This window comes from Arachis duranensis, chromosome 1 (genome assembly GCF_000817695.3).
Source record: "Arachis duranensis cultivar V14167 chromosome 1, aradu.V14167.gnm2.J7QH, whole genome shotgun sequence".
NCBI lineage: Eukaryota > Viridiplantae > Streptophyta > Magnoliopsida > Fabales > Fabaceae > Arachis > Arachis duranensis.
This window is the reverse complement of record NC_029772.3, coordinates 57861336-57872589: the sequence shown is the minus strand read 5'-3', so window position 1 is coordinate 57872589 and position 11254 is coordinate 57861336. Positions and strand designations below refer to the sequence as shown.

The 11254-nt window shown below is 38.8% G+C and overlaps 1 non-coding gene across 1 annotated transcript; it reads left to right on the top strand.

Moving 5' to 3' along the window:
- The first annotated feature begins 932 nt into the window (after positions 1 to 932).
- On the top strand, positions 933 to 1040 carry LOC127743080 (small nucleolar RNA R71). Its single transcript, XR_008004386.1, has one exon. It is a non-coding gene; the product is annotated as a small nucleolar RNA R71 (small nucleolar RNA).
- Positions 1041 to 11254: the final 10214 nt, after the last annotated feature.

Sequence of the window (11254 nt, the reverse complement as noted above, 5' to 3'; positions counted from 1 at the left end):
TCATCAGAGCTCATGAATGGCAGAAGTAAATCCAATGGAATCTCTATGGTCTCAGTGTGAGCCTCAGATCTCCATGGTTCCTCATTAGGGAACTCATTGGATGCCAGTGGACGTCCATTGAGGTCTTCCTCAGTGGCGATCACTACCTCTTCCTCCTCTCCAATTTCGGCCATGTTGATGGCCTTACATTCTCCTTTTGGATTCTCTTCTGTATTGCTTGGAAGAGTACTAGGAGGGAGTTCAGTAACTTTCTTACTCAGCTGTCCCACTTGTGCCTCCAAGTTTCTAATGGAGGACCTTGTTTCAGTCATGAAACTTTGAGTGGTTTTGATTAGATCAGAGACCATGGTTGCTAAATCAGAGTGGCTCTGCTTAGAATTCTCTGTCTGTTTCTGAGAAGATGATGGAAAAGGCTTGCTATTGCTAAACCTGTTTCTTCCACCATTATTGTTATTAAAACCTTGTTGTGGTCTCTGTTGATCCTTCCATGAGAGATTTGGATGATTTCTCCATGAAGGATTATAGGTGTTTCCATAAGGTTCTCCCATGTAATTCACCTCTTCCATTGAAGGGTTCTCAGGATCATAAGCTTCTTCTTCAGATGAAGCATCCTTAGTACTGCCTGGTGCAGCTTGCATTCCAGAAAGACTTTGAGAAATCATATTGACTTGCTGAGTTAATATTTTGTTCTGAGCGAATATGGCATTCAGAGTATCAATCTCAAGAACTCCTTTCTTCTGATTCGTCCCATTGTTCACAGGATTCCTTTCAGAAGTGTACATGAATTGGTTATTTGCAACCATTTCAATGAGTTCCTGAGCTTTTGCAGGCGTCTTCTTCAGATGAAGAGATCCTCCAGCAGAGCTGTCCAATGACATCTTGGACAGTTCAGACAGACCATCATAGAAGATACCTATGATGCTCCATTCAGAAAGCATGTCAGAAGGACACTTTCTGATCAATTGTTTGTATCTTTCCCAAGCTTCATAGAGGGATTCACCTTCCTTCTGTCTGAAGGTTTCGACTTCCACTCTAAGCTTACTCAATTTTTGATGTGGAAAGAACTTTGCCAAAAAGGCATTGACTAGCTTTTCCCAAGAGTTCAGGCTTTCTTTAAGTTGTGAGTCCAACTATATCCTAGCTCTGTCTCTTACAGCAAAAGGGAATAGCATAAGTCTGTAGACCTCAGGGTCAACCCCATTGGTCTTAACAGTGTCACAGATTTGCAAGAATTCAACTAAAAACTGATAAGGATCTTCCAATGGAAGTCCATGGAACTTACAATTCTGTTGCATTAGAGAAACTAATTGAGGATCTTTGAGGTACAAGCTACAAGAATCTCACTAGAGATGGTAGACAATTCAAGAAAACAAGCTTATGGACTTGTTGAGGATGTTCTGGTGGTGCGCGAAATTGTGATCATCAATGGCGCCATCAACATGGTATGCACAATTGTAATCTCAACTCTTTATCACAACTTCGCACAACTAACCAGCAAGTGTACTGGGTCGTCCAAGTAATAAACCTTACACGAGTAAGGGTCGATCCCACAGAGATTGTTGGTATGAAGCAAGCTATGGTCACCTTGTAAATCTTAGTCAGGCAATTCAAATGGTTATGATGATGTATGAATAAAACATAAAAATAAAGATAGAGATACTTATGTAATTCATTGGTGAGAATTTCAGATAAGCGAATGGAGATGCTTTTTCCCTTCCGTCCCTCTGCTTTTCTACTGTCTTCATCCAATCCTTCTTACTCCTTTCCATGGCAAGCTGTATGTAGGGTTTCACCGTTGTCAGTGGCTACCTCCCATCCTCTCAGTGAAAATGTTCAACGCACCCTGTCACGGCACGGCTATTCAGCTGTCGGTTCTCGATATGTCGGAATAGAATCCAGTGATTCTTTTGCATCTGTCACTAACGCCCCACAATCGCGAGTTTGAAGCTCCTCACAGTCATTCAATCATTGAATCCTACTCAGAATACCACAGACAAGGTTTAGACCTTCCGGATTCTCTTGAATGCCGCCATCAGTTCTAGCTTATACCACGAAGATTCCGATCAAGGGATCCAAGAGATAAACATTCAAGCCTTGTTTGCTTGTAGAACTGAAGTGGTTGTCAGACACTCGTTCATAAGTAAGAATGGTGATGAGTGTCACATAATCATCACATTCATCATGTTCTTGAGTGCAAATGAATATCTTAGAATAAGAACAAGCTGAATTGAATAGAAGAACAATAGTAATTGCATTAATACTCGAGGTACAGCAGAGCTCCACACCTTAATCTATAGTGTGTACAAAAGGTCTTATTTATATAGAACTAGTAGCCTAAGGTTTATAGAGATGAGTAAATGACATAAAAATCCACTTCCGGGCCCACTTGGTGTGTGCTTGGGCTGAGCATTGAAGCATTTTCGTGTAGAGACTTCTCTTGGAGTTAAACGCCAGCTTTTGTGCCAGTTTGGGCATTTAACTCCCATTCTTGTGCCAGTTCCGGCGTTTAACGCCGGGCAGTTTTGAGCTAATTTGGAACGCCAGTTTGGGCTATCAAATCTCAGGAAAAGTATGAACTATTATACATTGCTGGAAAGCCCAGAATGTCTACTTTCCAACGCCGTTGAGAGCGCGCCAATTGGGCTTCCGTAGCTTCAGAAAATCCACTCCGAGTGCAGGGAGGTCAGAATCCAACAGCATCTGCAGTCCTTTTTAGTCTCTGAATCAGATTTTTGCTCAAGTCCCTCAATTTCAGCCAGAAAATACCTGAAATCACAAAAAAACACACAAACTCATAGTAAAGTCCAGAAAAGTGAATTTTAACTAAAAACTAATAAAAATATACTAAAAACTAACTAAAACATACTAAAAACATACTAAAAACAATGCCAAAAAGCGTATAAATTATCCGCTCATCACTTTTCCCATAGAAGTCGGGAGTAGGTGCAGTAAAGTCACCCAGCACCTTCCTTGCATTGTTGGCATTGTTGTTGTTTTTGGCTGCCATGTCTTCTTCTTGTTTGAAGATTTCTGTTAGGTCCTCTACAGAGGGTAGTGCTTTAGCTTCTCTTAGCTTTCGCTTCAAGGTCCTCTCAGGTTCAAGGTCAGCCTCAACAAGAATGCTTTTGTCTTTGCTCCTGCTCATATGAAAGAGAAGAGAACAAGAAAATATAGAATCCTCTATATCACAGTATAGAGATTCCTTAAGGTGTCAGAGGAAAAGAAGAATAGAAGGAGGAGGTAGAAGAAGAAGAATTCGAATTTATCAAGAGAGGTAGAATTCGAATTTTTGATAATGAGTAGAGTTAGTCCTTAAATAGAGGGATGTGAGAAGAGGGGAAGAATTTTCGAAAATAAATTAAAAAGATTTTAAAAGAAATTTTGAAAATTTGATGAATGATTTTCGAAAATTAAAGTTGGAAAAGAAATAGAGTGATTTTTGAAAAAGATTTTTGAAAGTAGAAATCAAAAAGATATGATTGAAAAGTTATGGTTTTAAAAAGATATGATTGAAAAGATATGATTGAAAAACAATTTAAAAAGATTTGATTTTTAAAATTAATGACTTGGCTAACAAGAAATTTAAAAGATATGATTCAGACATTAAACCTTTCTCAACAGAAAAGGCAACATACTTGAAATGTTGAATCAAATCATTAATTGTTAGCAAGTATTTTTGAAAAATGGAAAGAAATTGATTTTGAAAATATATGATTGAAAAGATATGATTTGAAAAAGATTTGATTTTGAAAAATTATGAAAACTTGAAAAAAAATTTGAATTAAAAACAAAATCCTGGAAACTTGAAAAAAAATTCGAATTAAAAACAAAATCTTCCCTCTTGTGCCATCCTGGCGTTAAACGCCCAGAATGGTATCCATTTTGGCGTTTAACGCCCAAAATGCTACCCTTTTGGGCGTTAAACGCCCAGCCAGGTGCCCTGGCTGGTGTTTAAATGCCAGTTTTCCTTCTTGACTGGGCGTTTTGAACGCCCAGCTTTTTCTGTGTAATTCCTCTGCTGTATGTTCTGAATCTTCAATTCTCTGTATTATTGACTTGAAAATACACAAATTTAAATTTTTTTTTTATTTTTAATGATGAGGAATAATCAAAATGCAACTAAAATCAAATAAATAATGCATGCAAGACACCAAACTTAGAAGTTTGTATACTACTGACACTAACAAATTGAGAATGCATATGAGAAACAGCAAAACATTCAAGATAAGAGAATTTAAAGATCAGAGCAAGGAAATCATCAAGAACAACTTGAAGATCAATGAAGACACATGAAAAATGCAAGAAGAATAGAAACATGCAATTGACACCAAACTTAAAATGAGACACTAGACTCAAACAAGAAACATAAAATATTTTTTATTTTTATGACTTTGTAATTTTTTTGGATTTTTCAAAAATTATATGGAAAAGAAATTAAAGAGATTCAAAATTTTTAATAAGAATTCCAGGAATCATGCAATGTTAGTCTAAAGCTTTAGTCTAAAAAGATTAGACATACACCTCTAAGAGGAATCCTATGAATAATAGGACACCTTAGAGGAAGGGAGTTCTTGAAATTGATGCTCTAAATGCCATATTGACTTAGAACAAAATGTTGACTTAGCAAGTCAATATGATTTCTCAAAGTCTGAATGGATTTCAAAATGCATCCAACAGTACTAAAGAAGCATCTTATGAAGAAGAAGCTTATGATCCTGAGAACCCTACAATGGCAGAGGTGAATTACATGGGTGAAGCCTGGTGCACGAAATTGTGATTATCAATGGTGCCATCAACATGGTACGCTCAATTGCAATCTCAACTCTTTATCACAATTTCACACAACTAACCAGCAAGTGCACTGGGTCGTCCAAGTAATAAACCTTACGCGAGTAAGGGTTGATCCCACGGAGATTGTTGGTATGAAGCAAGCTATGGTCATCTTGTAAATCTTAGTCAGGCAGATTTAAATGGTTATGGAGGATTAATAATTAAAATATGAATAAAACATAAAATAAAGATAGAGATACTTATGTAATTCGTTGGTGAGAATTTCAGATAAGCGTATGGAGATGCTTTGTCCCTTCCGTCTCTCTGCTTTCCTACTGGCTTCATCCAATCCTTCTTACTCCTTTCCATGGCAAGCTGTATGTTGGGCATCACCATTGTCAATGGCTACAGTCCCGTCCTCTCAGTGAAAATGTTCAACGTGCTCTGTCACAGCACGGCTATTCATCTGTCGGTTCTCGATCATGTCGGAATAGAATCGAGTGATTCTTTTGCGTCTGTCACTAACGCCCCACAATCGCGAGTTTGAAGCTCGTCATAGTCATTCAATCCTTGAATCCTACTCAGAATACCACAGACAAGGTTTAGACCTTCCGGATTCTCAAGAATGCCGCCATCAATTCTAGCTTATACCACGAAGATTCTGATTAAGGAATCCAAGATATATCCACTCAATCTAAGGTAGAACGGAGGTGGTTGTCAGGCACACGTTCATAGGTGAGAATGATGATGAGTGTCACGGATCATCACATTCATCAAGTTGAGGAACAAGTGATATCTTAGAACAAGAATAAGCTGAATTGAATAGAAGAACAATAGTAATTGCATTAATACTCGAGGTACAGCAGAGCTCCACACCTTAATCTATGGTGTGTAGAAACTCCACCGTTGAAAATACATAAGTGATAATAGTGATCATTGGCTTCGGCCCCAGAGAGGGAACCAGAAGAACCAATATTATCTAAGAACTAGACGTCCAAAGATGAAAATACAATAGCAAAAGGTCCTATTTATAGAGAACTAGTAGCTTAGGGTTTACAAAAATGAGTAAATGACATAAAAATCCACTTCCGGGCCTACTTGGTGTGTGCTTGGGCTGAGCATTGAAGCTTCTATGTGTAGAGACTTTTCTTGGAGTTAAACGCCAGCTTTTGTGCCAGTTTGGGCGTTTAACTCCCACTTCTGTGCCAGTTCCGGCGTTAAACGCCGGGCATTCTTGAGCTGATTTGGAACGCCAGTTTGGGCCATCAAATCTCGGGCAAAGTATAGACTATTATATATTTCTGGAAAGTCCAGGATGTCTACTTTCCAACGCAATTGAGCGCGCACCAATTGGGCTTCTGTAGCTCCAGAAAATCCACTTCAAGTACAGGGAGGTCAGAATCCAACAACATCTGCAGTCCTTTTTAGCCTCTGAATCAGATTTTTGCTCAGGTCCCTCAATTTCAGCCAGAAAATACCCGAAATCACAGAAAAACACACAAATTCATAGTAAAGTTTAGAAAAGTGAATTTTAAATAAAAACTAATAAAAATATGATAAAAACTAACTAAAACATACTAAAAACAATGCCAAAAAGCATATAAATTATCCGCTCATCAGCAGGCCAACTCTAAATCCAAGGAAGATTCTAATTGGGAAATGATGAGGAGTTTTATGTAGGAAACCAGAGCCTCCATTAGAAACTTAGAAGTTCAAATGGGCCAAATAAGCAAGCAATTACCTGAGAGGTCTACAAGCACATTTCTAGGTGATACAGTGGTGAACCCAAGAGAAGACTGCAAGATTATTCAATTGAGAAGTGGTAAAGTAACTGGTTTTGAGACCAAGGCCAATGAAGAATTAGTTGAAAAAGAAGCCCCAGAGGAGAAGAAGGAAGAAGTCGAGCACACACCTCCTAAGCGTGCAGACAATCCTTTCCCTGATTCTCTTGACACTTATCCTACCTTGCCAAAGGCTCCTGAATATAAGCCAAAAATGCCATACCCTCAGATGCTTCAGAAGGCCTCCAAAGAAAAGCAGTTCTCTAAATTTTTAGATGTCTTCAAGAAGCTACAGATCAACATTCCCTTTGCAGAGGCTCTGGAGCAAATGCCTCTCTATGCTAAATTTATGAAAGAATTGTTGACCAACAAGAGGAACTGGAAGGAACAAGAAATAGTGGTATTAACCAAGGAATGCAGTGCCATTATTCAACACAACCTTCCTGAGAAGATGCCAGACCCAGGGAGCTTTGTCATTCCTTGCACCATTGGAGATGTCACCATTCAGAGAGTTTTATGTGACCTTGGAGCCAGCATCAATCTCATGCCACTTTCAGTGATGAAAAAGCTTCAAATTGAGGAGGTAAAACTCACTCGTATTTCTCTTCAACTTGCTGACCTTTCTATTAAATTACCTGTGGGTGTTATTGAGGATTTACTTGTTAAAGTAGGACCATTCATCTTTCCTGTTGATTTTGTTATATTAGACATGGAAGAGGAGGTAAAATCCTCTATTATACTTGGTAGACCCTTTTTAGCTACAGGTAGAGCTCTGATTGATGTACAAAATGGTGAATTGACCCTGAGGGTCATTGAAGAAAAAAAGGTCCTTCATGTTTTTGAAGCTCTCAAGCACCCAAATGATTCTTAAGGGTGTATTAAAATAGATGTTATTGAACCACTTGTTCACGAGGTACTGAAAGCTGAGGTACTTGATGACATTCTGGATCCTATCTCTGAGTATGAATTAGTTGAAATTGATAATTCACCACCCCAGAAGGCTTTGGTCCACACGCCTAAAGCAGAGGAGGAAGTCCCCAAGTTCGAGCTCAAATCCCTATCCCCTTCTCTGAAATATGTATTCTTGGGTGAGAATGACTCATATCCAGTGATTATTAGCTCTTCCCTAAAGCCTGAAGAGGAAGAGGCGCTTATTTTAGTGCTCAAGAGCCATAAAACAGCTCTTGGGTGGACCATTAGTGACTTAAAGGGGATTAGTCCAACCTTGAAGATGATGCTAAACCAGTTGTGCAACCACAAAGGAGACTCAATCCAACCATGAAAGAGGTGGTCCAAAAAGAGGTAATGAAACTATAGGAAGTAGAAATTATTTCTCCTATTTCTGACAGTCCTTGGGTAAGTCCTGTGCAGGTAGTTCCCAAGAAAGGAGGGATGACAGTGATCAAGAATGAAAAAAATGAGCTTATCCCCACAAGAACAGTCACAGGATGGAGAATGTGTATAGACTACAGGAGGCTCAACACTGCTACAAGAAAAGATCATTTCCCCCTGCCTTTCATCGATCAGATGCTTGAGAGGTTAGCTGGTCATGCATTTTATTGTTTTCTAGATGGATATTCTGGATATAATCAAATTGCAGTGGACCCTCAAGATTAGGAGAAGACAGCATTCACATGCCCCTTTGGAGTATTTGCCTACAGAAGAATGCCTTTTGGACTTTGCAATGCTCCAGCAATTTTCAGAGGTGTATGCTTTCAATTTTTTCTGATTGTTACCAGATTGTTACCAGATTGTTACCAGAACCCTTATTTTTATTCTTTGAACCATGAGCAACTAATGCTTCATTATTAGGTTAGGAGCTCTGTCTAATTGTATGGATTTATTCGTTTGATTTTTCTAATTTAATTCATGTCTTGATTTATATTTCAATAATTATTTTCGCTCTTTATTTTATGAATTTGGTTAGAACGGAAGTATGACCCATGTTCTAATTGAGTTCTTGTAAAACTTGGAAAAGCTCTTTACTTGAACAACAGCTTGAAAACATATTATACTGAATTTCTAATTGTTTGTATTTAACGGGATACGTGACATATAATCCCTTTATTTTTGGATAATTAGAATTCTTTTGGCATATAAACTAGAAATTGATCATCACCCTCTAATTGGAATTAATTGACCAAGAAATTGGCAATTAATGAATTTTAGAGGAGACTAGGAAGGTCTAAGGAATTAGGGCCTAGTCACATATAGTTTGCCATGAAATTATATCTTGCATAATTAAATTAGTTAGTGATAAAAAATAAATCTGGAAAATAGATAACTCTGAAACTTTAACTGCTTTCTCAACATTTTATTCCCAACTCATTTATTTGTCTATCCTTTTGATATTCTAAGTTCGAACTTAAACCTTTTGAACATCTCAAAACCAATTTTTGCTTGCCTAACTAATCCAATCAATCAATCATTGTTGCTTGATCCATCAATCCTCGTGGGATCGACCCTTACTCACGTAAGGTATTACTTAGTACGACCCGGTGCACTTGCCGGTTAGTAAGTGTGGGTTATAAATACCGCACGACTATTCAGGTTACAACCAGATTGCAGTAGATCCCCAGGATCAAGAAAAAACAGCATTCACATGTCCATCTGGAGTATTTGCATACAGAAGGATGCCATTTGGCCTGTGCAATGCACCTGCAACCTTTCAAAGGTGCATGCTCTCTATTTTCTCTGATATGATGAAAAAATTTTTGGAAGTCTTCATGGATGACTTTTTAGTATTTGGAGACTCATTCATCTCCTGTCTTGACCATCTAGCACTTGTTCTACAGAGGTGCCGAGAGACTAACTTGGTTTTAAACTGGGAGAAATGTCACTTTATGGTAACTGAAGGAATTGTCCTTGGGCACAAAATTTCGAACAAGGGAATAGAGGTGGATCAAGCCAAGGTAGAGGTAATTGAAAAATTACCACTACCTGCCAATGTTAAGGCAATCAGAAGCTTTCTGGGGCATGCAGCATTTTATAGGAAGTTTATAAAAGATTTTTCAAAAATTGCAAAACCTCTGAGTAATCTGCTAGCTTTTGACACGCCATTTATCATTGATAAGGAGTGTTTGCAGGCGTTTGAGACTCTGAAAGCTAAGCTGGTCACAATACCAGTCATCTCTGCACCAGACTGGACATTACCATTTGAATTAATGTGTGATGCCAGTGATCATGCCATTGGTGCACTGTTGGGACAGAGGCATGACAAGCTTCTGCACGTCATTTATTATGCCAGCTGTGTTCTAAATGATGGGCAGAAGAACTACACAACCACAGAAAAGGAATTGCTTGCAGTGGTTTACGCCATTGACAAGTGCAGATCCTATTTAGTAGGATCAAAAGTGATTGTGTACACAGACATGCTGCTCTTAAATATCTACTCACAAAACAGGATTCAAAACACAGGCTCATAAGATGGGTGTTGCTTCTGTAAGAGTTTGATATAGAAATAAGAGATAGAAAAGGGACAGAGAACCAAGTAGCAGATCACCTGTCCCGAATAGAACCAATAGAAGGGACGTCCCTCCCTCTTACTGAGATCTCGGAAACATTTCCAGATTAGCAACTTTTTGCCATTCAGGAAGCACCATGGTTTGTAGAGCTTCATGATAGTGACTCTGACAAAAAGTTCATTATTAATGAGCAAAGAGTCAAGCATTATCTTGCAGGCAATTTTAAGCAAGAATACTCAAAACTGAGACTTAATTAAAGCTCAGTAATAGTCCAGCTAAAGACAATAAAGAAGCGCTTATTGGGAGGCAACCCAATTCTTATTTATCTAATTCTGTTTTTATTTCTATTGTTCTTTTATATTTTATTAGGTTCATGATCATGTGGAGTCACAAAACAAATACACAAATTAAAAACAGAATAAAAATAGTAGAAGAAATAACACACCCTGGAAGAAGAGCTTACTGGCGTTTAAACGCCAGTAAGGAGCACCTGGCTGGCGTTCAACGACAGAACAGAGCATGGATCTGGCGTTGAACGCCAGAAACATGCAGCAATCTAGCGTTTAAATGCCAGGATTGCACATTGAGGAAAGCTGGCGTTCAATGCCAGAAACATGCTGCAGACTGGCGTTGAACACCCAAAACAAGCATAGAGCTGGCGTTTAACGCCAGAAACTAGCATCAATCTTGCATTAAACGCCAGGATTGCATGCAGAGGGCATTTTACACGCCTCATTGGTGTAGGGATGTAAATCCTTGACACCTCAGGATTTGTGGACCCCACAGGATCATCTCAGGATCTGTGGACCCCACAGGATCCCCACCTACCTTCAAATTCAAGATCTCTTTCCCACCTAAACCCACCCTAACTAGCCGAATACACATCCCCCTCCCTCTCATCCATATCTTCTTCCTCATCTATTCTTCTTCTTTTGCTTGAGGGCGAGCAATATTCTAAGTTTAGTGTGGCAAAAGCATAGCTTTTTTGTTTTTCCATAACCATTTATGGCACCTAAGGCCGGAGAAACCTCTAGAAAGAGGAAAGGAAAGACAGAAGCTTCCACCTCCGAGTCATGGGAGATGGAAAGATTCATCTCAAGGGTCCATAGCTCAGTAATAGAGCATTTGACAGCACATCAAGAGAGCCTACTCATGGACCTCAACAATAGCATGAGGAATTCCCTCATCAAGAAATCCCTGAGATACCTCAAGGGATATATTTTCCTCCACACAACTATT